Source organism: Lepus europaeus, chromosome 17, assembly GCF_033115175.1.
Source record: "Lepus europaeus isolate LE1 chromosome 17, mLepTim1.pri, whole genome shotgun sequence".
NCBI classification, from domain to species: domain Eukaryota; kingdom Metazoa; phylum Chordata; class Mammalia; order Lagomorpha; family Leporidae; genus Lepus; species Lepus europaeus.
In genome coordinates, this window is record NC_084843.1 from 80,593,636 (window position 1) to 80,602,784 (window position 9,149).

General features: G+C 54.2%; 1 pseudogene; it reads left to right on the top strand.

Moving 5' to 3' along the window:
• The first annotated feature begins 428 nt into the window (after positions 1-428).
• Positions 429-8,747, top strand: LOC133776112 (olfactory receptor 6C75-like; annotated as a pseudogene).
• The last annotated feature ends 402 nt before the right edge of the window (positions 8,748-9,149 follow it).

Consider the following 9,149-nt stretch of genomic DNA (forward strand, 5'->3'; position numbering starts at 1 on the left):
GCTGCGGCCAGCGCACCACGCTGATCCGAAGCCAGGAGCCAGGTGCTTCTCCTGGTCTCCCATAGAGTGCAGGGCCCAAGCACTTGGGCCATCCTCCACTGCACTCCCGGGCCACAGCAGAGAGCTGGCCTGGAAGAGGGGCAACCGGGACAGAATCCGGTGCCCCGACCGGGACTAGAACCCGGTGTGCCGGCGCCGCAAGGTGGAGGATTAGCCTATTGAGCCGTGGCGCCGGCCCATAAATCTGATTTTAAAAAATTGTATCCAAGGTTGTAAAAAACACCTACCACTCAATGATAAAATAAATAGCTCATTTTTAAATAGGCCAAATATTTGAATATAAAGATACAAAAATATAAAGATAAAAAAATGGCCGATAAGCATGTATAATACCATCAGCCATTAGGGAAATGCAAATAAAAACCACGATGCAATTCTATTTCACAGATAATACGAAGCATTGGCAAAAATCCAGCTCTCTGCTGACGCACCTGGGAAAGCAGTAGAAGATGGCCCAAGTCCTCGGGCCCTTGCACCCGTGTGGAGACCCAGAAGAAGCTCCTGGCTCCTGGCTTCGGCTCTGCACAGCTCCATCCATTGCAGCCAACTGGGGAGTGAATCAGCAAATGGAAACCATCTCTCTCTCTCTCTCTCTCTCTCTCTCTCTCTCTCTCTCTCTCTCTCTGCCTCTCTGTAACTCTGCCTTTCCAATATATCGTTTAAAAAATGAAATTACGTAGGAGACTGTTGGGATATTTAAGAAAACGGAAATTTAGGAAATTGCGCTTACAGCGTTCTCCGGTGTAAAAACGTGTAACAGCTGTGACGAAATCTTATAAACTGCCTTTTCTGTTATGAATGGTATTGACAAATGTATCTGTATTTTCTACATTTTCAAAATGATAGCTTATTTTTGACAAAACAAACAACCAAACCCACTACTGCATTCCCCAGAAACAGTAAAATGCGTGTACCCTCAGGTCTCAAGGGCCCCAGCCACCTGCAGCCGCGCGGGAGCGGAGGGAGCCGGGCGCCCGCGCCCCGCCCCGCAGATCGGCCGCGCCCCCAGGGACACTGAACACGCAGTCCGCCCCGCAGACCTGCAGAGGGGGGACAGGGACGGCCCTGCCGGGGCCTCCGGGCACCCCGAGCGCGCACCCCCGAGGGGATCCGCCCCTCCACCCCGTCTCTCCCCGGCCGCTGCCCCCAGCGTGGCGCCTGCTTCCTCCTCCCTACGGCCTCCCCTGTGCGCGGGCTCCGGCAGGCCGGGTCCTGGGCTCCCGTGTGCCCGCTGCGGACCTCACCCTCAGTGTCCCCCCGGGGGCGGCCTCCTCCGAGGGCTCCCGACTTAACGCCGCGCGGGTGGACCAGCCCAGCGCCCGGCCCGGGACGGCTGGCATGAATGAGTGAGGGGCGGTAGACGCCGCGCAATGCAGGTGGGAGGCGGGCAGGGAACCCCTCGGGAGGTGAAGTGCGGGCGTGGCCAAGCGTAGCAGGGGGCGTGGCCGGCGCCGCGGGAGAGCGGGGCGGGGCCCGAGCAGGGCGGGGCCGCTGGCGGGCGTCCCGGCCGCGGCAGGTGCAGCCCCGGGTGTGCCAGGCGAGGCCGAGCGGCCATGCCCTCCTACACGGTCACCGTGGCCACCGGCAGCCAGTGGTTCGCCGGCACCGACGACTACATCTACCTCAGCCTGGTGGGCTCGGCAGGCCGCAGCGAGAAGCACCTGCTGGACAAGGCTTTCTACAACGACTTCGAGCGCGGCGCGGTGAGGACCCCAGCCCGGCTGGGGTCAGGGCTTGGTTGGGGCGACGGGGTCCCGGCTGGGCGCACCTGAGAGCCGGGCGCACTCAGAGAGCGGTGCTGGGGTAGGGGGCGCAGCCTGAGGGGACCCCCGGGTGCTGCGCAGGCGAGGGAAGTGAGGAGTCCCGCGTGCGGTCTGGGAGGAGGAGGAGAAGGCGCGCGGGGTCCTCTCCATCGCTCAGGTTCAGACCCTGATGCTAGGAGAGGCCCGTCCCCGGCGCGCGCGCTGCGGGTCCCGTCCCCGTGCCTTGCACTGTTTGGGGCTTCTCAGAAACTCTCGCGGAAGCAGGGGCGCTGAGGGTCCCGGCCCTGCCATGGGGAGAGAGTGCAGTACAAGGGAGTCGGGTGCCCTCTCTGTCCCCTCTCCAGGCCTCAGTTTCCGAAGCTGTGAAATGGAAGGCTGGCTTGAGTCTGGCCCCGGTCGGTGGCTCAGAGTGGCGCTGGCCGGTGTCTCCACACCTGGCCCGTTTTCAGTGTCTCTGGACAAGCCCCAGACGGAGGGAATAAGAGAAGCCAGGCCAGGGGTAGCCATCCCGTCCCCCAGCAGAATGTACTGCAGGGGCCCGGCCTGCCGAGACTGGAGGCTCCATGGCGGAGGAAAAGGGAACGCGGCTTCCTTGCACCCCTCTTGGCTGGGGACCCTGGGGCCGGGGAAATTCGGGAAAGGCAGGCAGCCAGCATTTGCCCCTCGGCTCACTCTGGGGCCAGCCACTTCCCATGCCCAGGAGGCCGGGGCTCAGAAACCAGCTCGCGGTGCCTGGCCCGGTGCACAGCAGGTTCTCAGTAACTGACCGCGGGTGCCCTCTGTGACCTCCAGCCAACAATCTTAGACTTTTCCCAGCTCTCCTTCTCACCATGTAGGTAGGTCAGATCACACAGAGTTCCGCGTAACTTGCTGGGTTTGACAGACACACCTGGCGATTCCACGTTTCTGCTGAATACTTATTGGATCTAATCCGTGGAGGTGTGTCTTAGGTCTGTAGACCCCGAAGGGGATGAGTCATATTCTGCTCCTTTTTCGGGATTCACGGGCTTGCTTCCTGCCCACCCCGAGCCTCAGAACTCCGAGGTAACTTGACATAGCACCTAGCCAAGTTCAGCATGCTGCTAGCCTGGTTTGGGCTTCCTTCCGGAAGAGTTAGGTGTTGAGGATGAAAATCACCTGCAGCTTGGGACCCTCCCATCAGGGCACTGGCCCTGAGGACACTGGCGCAGGGGAAGTAATTGCTCCTGCATCACCCAGGCGCTGATTTCCATGGATTCCCCAGAACCTAGGGGAGGGGGCCAGGACACGGATGACTTAGTGAACCCGCTGCTGCGCGCACTTCTCCATGAGCCAGCAGGGCGCGCTGCGGGGCACGGGTGCGCAGCCTGTGGGCTGCCTGCCCAGGAGGGAGACACAGGGATAAGGTGGTAAGGAGGGCACGGGACGATGCTGAAAGCACCTCTTGTTCTTAGTCCCTCTCTCTTTCTGTCTCCCTCCCATTCAAATAACATCGCGAGTGAATACCTTGGTGAGAAACCCAGAAGCAAATTTTGGGAGAGCTTTGCATGTCAAATGTGGGGGAGGGAGAGAGAGCGGGAGAGAGATCCAGCCAGCAGCAAAGCAAAAGGGGACTGCGCACTGCAGAGGAACCAGCTGGGGACAAAAGGCCCTCGGGGAAAAGTCAAGCTTTGAGAAGGTTCCTGTTGATGCAGTTACTCCACACTTTGTCTTGCACAGCCCAGAGCCACTTCCTCTTTCTCCAGCCAGTGGACATTTTTAAAGAGAATCCTTCCCTTTTGGGTAAAGGTAAAAAAGAGAGAGCTTGGAGGAAGACCTTACTGAAGATGGGGCTCTCCCACTTACTCTTGTGAGCAGCGACAATTGTGACTGCAATCAAAGCGGAACCCTTAGCAGTCAGCTTGGCCATTCCCAGGTCCCTGGCAGGGCAGTACCTCCTCCCCCCACCAACTCCATTCACAAGTCAGTGGAATAATCAAGGCTGATTCTTCTCAGTGCATCGAGTTAGGGCTCCCTGACCATTCTCACCAGAGCTGGGGACGGTGGCTCAGCTCAGCACTGGGGACTGAGTCCTTCACAGGTGCCTAGGCCTGGCTCCCTGCTGCGTGCTGGGGACATCCCCGGTAGGGAACCCAATGGCCTTGCGCCTTACACAGCAGGCCTAGGCAGATCTGGCAAATCGCTTCATTCCTTCTTTTTTTTTTTTTTTTTTTTGACAGGCAGAGTGGGCAGTGAGAGAGAGAGAGACAGAGAGAAAAGTTCTACTTTTTCCATTGGTTCACCCCCCAATGGCCGCTGTGGCTAGCCCACCACGCTGATCTGAAGCCAGGAGCCAGGTGCTTCTCCTGGTCTCCCATGCAGGTGCAGGGCCCAAGGACTTGGGCCATCCTCCACTGCACTCCCGGGCCACAGCAGAGAGCTGGACAGGAAGAGGAGCAACCAGGACAGATTCTGTCGCCCCGACCGGGACCAGAACCTGGTGTGCCGACACCGCAGGTGGAGGATTAGCCTAGTGAGCCGCAGCGCCGGCCTTGTTCCTTCAATTCTGTTGATTCCAAGTAATTCAAATCAGGTGATGTGAAGAGTCCTGGGAAACCTTGAGTATGATAGAACTTTCGAGACAAATGCCTAAAGCGCCAGGATGATGCCATACACAGGTTTTTAACATGTCTTATGGGGCTGCGTGCTTCTTAAATGTGTCCAGTGACTGTTCCTTGTTTTCGTAGGGAATGCATTCTAGAACATGCCCTTCTCAAGAATAAGGATGTACTAGCAGAGAGCAAATATTTCTGCCCTGTGGCCCTGAACCTCAGTATCTCCCAGTCCTCTCCCTGTGCCCCACCTCTTCCCTACGCTCAGCCTCCTCCTCTTCCTCTGTTTCCTGTCCCCATTGCCTCCCTTTCCTTTCCCATAACCCTCCCTTCTCACCACTCTCTGCTCTGTCTTCCAGCTTCCCCCAGCACCTCCCTCTCGGCTCCCTCAGTCCACAGCTCTCTGTCCCTCATTGTCCCTCTGTGAGCATAAATACTGTTCTGCATGTTTCCCAGGTCTCTGTCCAGCATCTCAGCCCCTGCACTGGCCACTGGGTCCCCAGGAAATCCTGGCTGCAGCCTCCCTCTCTCCCCCCAGGAGAGCTTGTTAGCTCAGTTTCCTACACCCAAAATGCCATGGCCACCGCCTTTCCCCCACACACTGCACCCCTGAATCTGAAGCTGCCTCAATACCATACGTCCTAGGAAGCTTTTTCATCTTCTACCCCAACCCCTTCCTGCTCCATCAAGGTCATGAGCCACGGCTCAAAGCTAGATCCTGTGGCTCCCGGTCCAGGGCTTTTCCCAAGACGTGGCTGCAGGGAACAGAGGGAGGAACTTGACCTTGGCCTTCACACAGGTGAGGGTTCTAATCCCAGAGCCACCAGCCGCTCCCTAGCACGGTAGCTGCCCGAGTTGTCAGTTTCCATCTGTGAAATGGGATCATCCTCAGCTGTAGACACGTACAGTGTGCACCGAGGCCCCATCTCTGGTGTCCACCATGCAAAGTTCAATGCATCGTTTCACAGCGCATGACAACTAACACAGCCCACAGAGGAGAGGAGTGGAGGGGCGGGTTCTCCTTGGGCTCCCCAGACCTGCCTCTGGCCTTGCTTTGCTGGGTGACTCGTGTAGCCCTGATGCCATCCTGGGGGGAGGCACTTCCATGTGTCTGTGACTCTCCTAGTGACTGCTGCCTACATTGCCAGAGCCACAGCCACCAGAGGTAGTCCCTAAGCCTTGCTGAGCTGGGGCAGGGCTCAGCCCCTCGGTGCTTTGTCCACCTCCTGTCACATCCAGGCCTTGAAACTAGGCCAGCAGAGCACCTAGGCCTGGTGGAGACCCCCCTCAAGGCTGCAGGCCTGAGCTGGCCCTCACCCCCCCCACCTCCATGGAAGACCCCATCACAGATGATATTCAACCCCTTGGAGTCCAGTGATCTCAACCCAGGAGAGACTCTGCCAGGGGCCCTCTGCCAGGTACCTGCAGGTGTGGGTGGAACAGGAGCTGGGGGGACTCCTCTGTGTGCCGAGGGATCACCCTCCCATCCCCTCCCTCAGAGAGGTTTCGAGTCTCCTGTTCATGGGTCCCTGCCCACAGCCCGACAGCTGCCTCCCTCTGAGCCCTGCTGCCTTTTGTCCCAAGGAACTGGACACCTCTCTCCCTGCAGTGTCCCCCTGAGCCCCCCCCCCAGGGGTAGCTGTTATTTGGAATGGATGGATGACACCTCTATGACAGGTCACAGTGCTTGGTGGTTCACACCCAGTTCCAGCTTCTTACTAATGCACACCCTGGGCCCCTGCCACCCGTGTGGGAGACCCAGACGGAGTTCCTGTCTCCTGGATTTGGCCTGGCCCAGTCCTGGCTGTCGTTGGCCATTTCGGGAGAGAACCAGCAGATGGGAGCTCCCTGCCACTCCCCACTTCTCTCTCCCCCCCTCCCCCTCTCTCTGTCTATCTTCTGCTCCCTCCCCATTCTCTCCATCTTTCAAATTAAATAAATCAATAATTTAGACTGGGACGCACTCCCCCTTACCCAGACTCCTTGGCACCAGTCTCTGAGGCCACCTCCTGCCCCCTCCAGCTACAGAAAAGCCACTTCCCCTGCAGCAGCCACCCCAGGTCCAGGCAGGCCTCCCAGCAGCCACTGCTGGGACCAGACCACGTCCCAACTTCCCCCTGATCCACCTGCCCCACCAGCACCTAAGATTCCCTTTCTGCTTCCGTCCTCGCAGCCCCTTCTCCAGGCTCACAGGGATTCTCCCAGGGTTCTGCACCTGGGGGTTTGGAATTCAGAGGTTCTATTTCTTCCTCCCATGTGCCGTCATGGCTGCTATTTTGGGCATGTGTGCCTGGGCAATTATAGCACTTAGGGTCCATGCTGGCTTGTGGCTGCTCACTTAGACTTCTAGTGGCAGGCTGCAGGAGGAGGGCTCTTGCTGAGAGCTGGACAATCAGGAGCTGCCCGCTCTCTGCATGAGTGGCATGCTCTCTGCAGGAGGCAGAGAGAGGAGGCTTCTGTTTTCCAGACCCTTAAGGCATTTGGATCTGCCTAAAAAGCCCATGAAAGTATTTCAGGCATGAAAAACCAAGACACTCTGGCAAAAAAAAAAATGACCTAAATGAATGATCTCTGTGAGGGAGATCCCAGTGGAAAAAAATGGACCATCAAAGAAGGAGGTACCTTTCTCTGAAGGGAGGAGAGAACTTCCACTACGGCCTTGTCTAAATAAGATCAGAGTTGGTGAACTCAAGAGGCTTCTATAGCCTTGGCAGCTCATGACAAGAGCCTCAGTTGATTATTGATGTCATAAATAAGAGTGTCAATTGTTAAATCAACAATGGGATTCACTGTGCACTTACTCCCCATGTAGGATCTCTGTCCTTAATGTGTTGTACTATGTGAATTAATGGTATAACTAGTACTCAAACAGTACTTTCTACTTTGTGTTTCTGTGTGGGTGTAAACTATTGAAATCTTTATTTAGTATATACTAAATAAAGATAATTGAAAATGAATCGTCATATGAATGGGATGGGAGAGGGAGTGGGAGATGGGATGATTGAGGGTGGGAGGGAGATTATGGGGGGAAAAAGCCACTGTAATCCAAAAGTTGTACTTTGGAAATTTATATTTATTAAATAAAAAATAAGTTAAAATATAAAAGGAAACAAAGAGAAAGAGAGAGAGAGAGGAAGAGAGGGAGGGAGGCAAGGAAGGAAGGAAGGCAGGCAGGCAGGCACAGGCTCACTTAAAACCAAACATAAAATGAAGTCCATTGCCCAGGTCATTTATGATTAATGAAATATAGTTCTCTGTGCTTCAGCCATGAAACTGCAAGATACCTCTTTAATAAGTAAAAACTATTCTCATTTACTAAATAAACAAGTACAATTGCCCTTTTCATTGTGTGTTTGATGAATTAAAGTTCTCCTTTCTTCTACTGTGATGCAAAAAAGTTCAGGATGAGCTGATGAAGGAGTTTAAAACCTGATGATGTGGGGTAGAAGGAACAGGACTGCAGTCCAGGAGTTCATCCTGGAGGGCTTCCCTGCTGTCCAGCACCTGGGGAAAATCTTGTTCCTGGTGCACCTGCTGGCATACCTGGCCTCCATCATGGGAAACATGCTCATCATCACCATCACCTGGGCTGACCATCGCCTCCACACACCCATGTACTTCTTCCTCAGCACTTTCTCCTTTGTGGAATGCTGCTTCATAACCACGGTGATTCCTAAACTGCTGGCCATCTTCCTGTCAGGGACGCAAGTGATTTCCTTTGCTGCCTGCTTCACACAAGCTTTTGTCTTTCTTTCCCTGGGGTCAACCATTTTCTTCCTTATGGCTGTGCTGTCTCTGGATCGGTACCTGGCCATTTGCAGACCTCTGCATTACTCCAGCATCATGAGCCCCAGGGTGTGTTCCCTGCTGGTCACTGCCTGCTTCACTTTGGGATTCCTCTTCATGGTGGTCCCAGTTGTCCATCTTTCCCAGTTGTTCTATGGCCCCAATGTCATCCCCCACTTCTTCTGTGATTTTGGGCCCTTGGCTAAGCTCTCCTGTTCTGACAGTAGATCTACTGAAATGTTGTTCTTCTACCTTATGTTTCTGGTCTTTTTACATGCCTCCTTGTAACCATCATAGCATATAGCAACATCATAGTCCCCATCGTGTAGCTCCCATTAGACAGAAAGCTTTCTCTACTTGCTCGTCTCACCTCATCGTCCTCTCTCTCATGTACAGCAGCTGTCTTTTCATCTATGTGAAGCCAAAGCAGATAAGCAGCATGGACTTCAACAGACAGGTTGCTCTGGTGAACACGGTGGTGACCCCAGTGCTGAACCCTGTCATCTACACCCTGCGCAACAAGCAGGTGCACCAGGTTCTCAGGGGTGCCCTGTGCAGGATGAAATAGAATCCTAGTTTTTCAGTAGAGGATGCAGCTTCTCCTTGATTGAATCCAATCTTTCCAATATACAGAATATTCTCCATACTTGTAATTTATAAATGGCTACTTTGTTCACATATGATTATCTTAGAATAGGAGCTAACAGATCTTATACTCCATTGTTAAAGTTTTGATAGGCTGCCTTATATGGAGACAAATGTAGTATCTGGTATCTTTCTTTTATTGGTTTTAAATCAATGAGATTCAAACATTTTTAATGATGAACCTCATTAGTGAATCTATTTGATACACGTGGAATCTCAAAGCTAGGAGACTGGTTTCAAGAATCTATTTTTTCATAATTTTAATGAGATAGAGGAAAAAGTAATTATTAAGACTATCATGAAAAAAATCATGTGGTCTAGCACT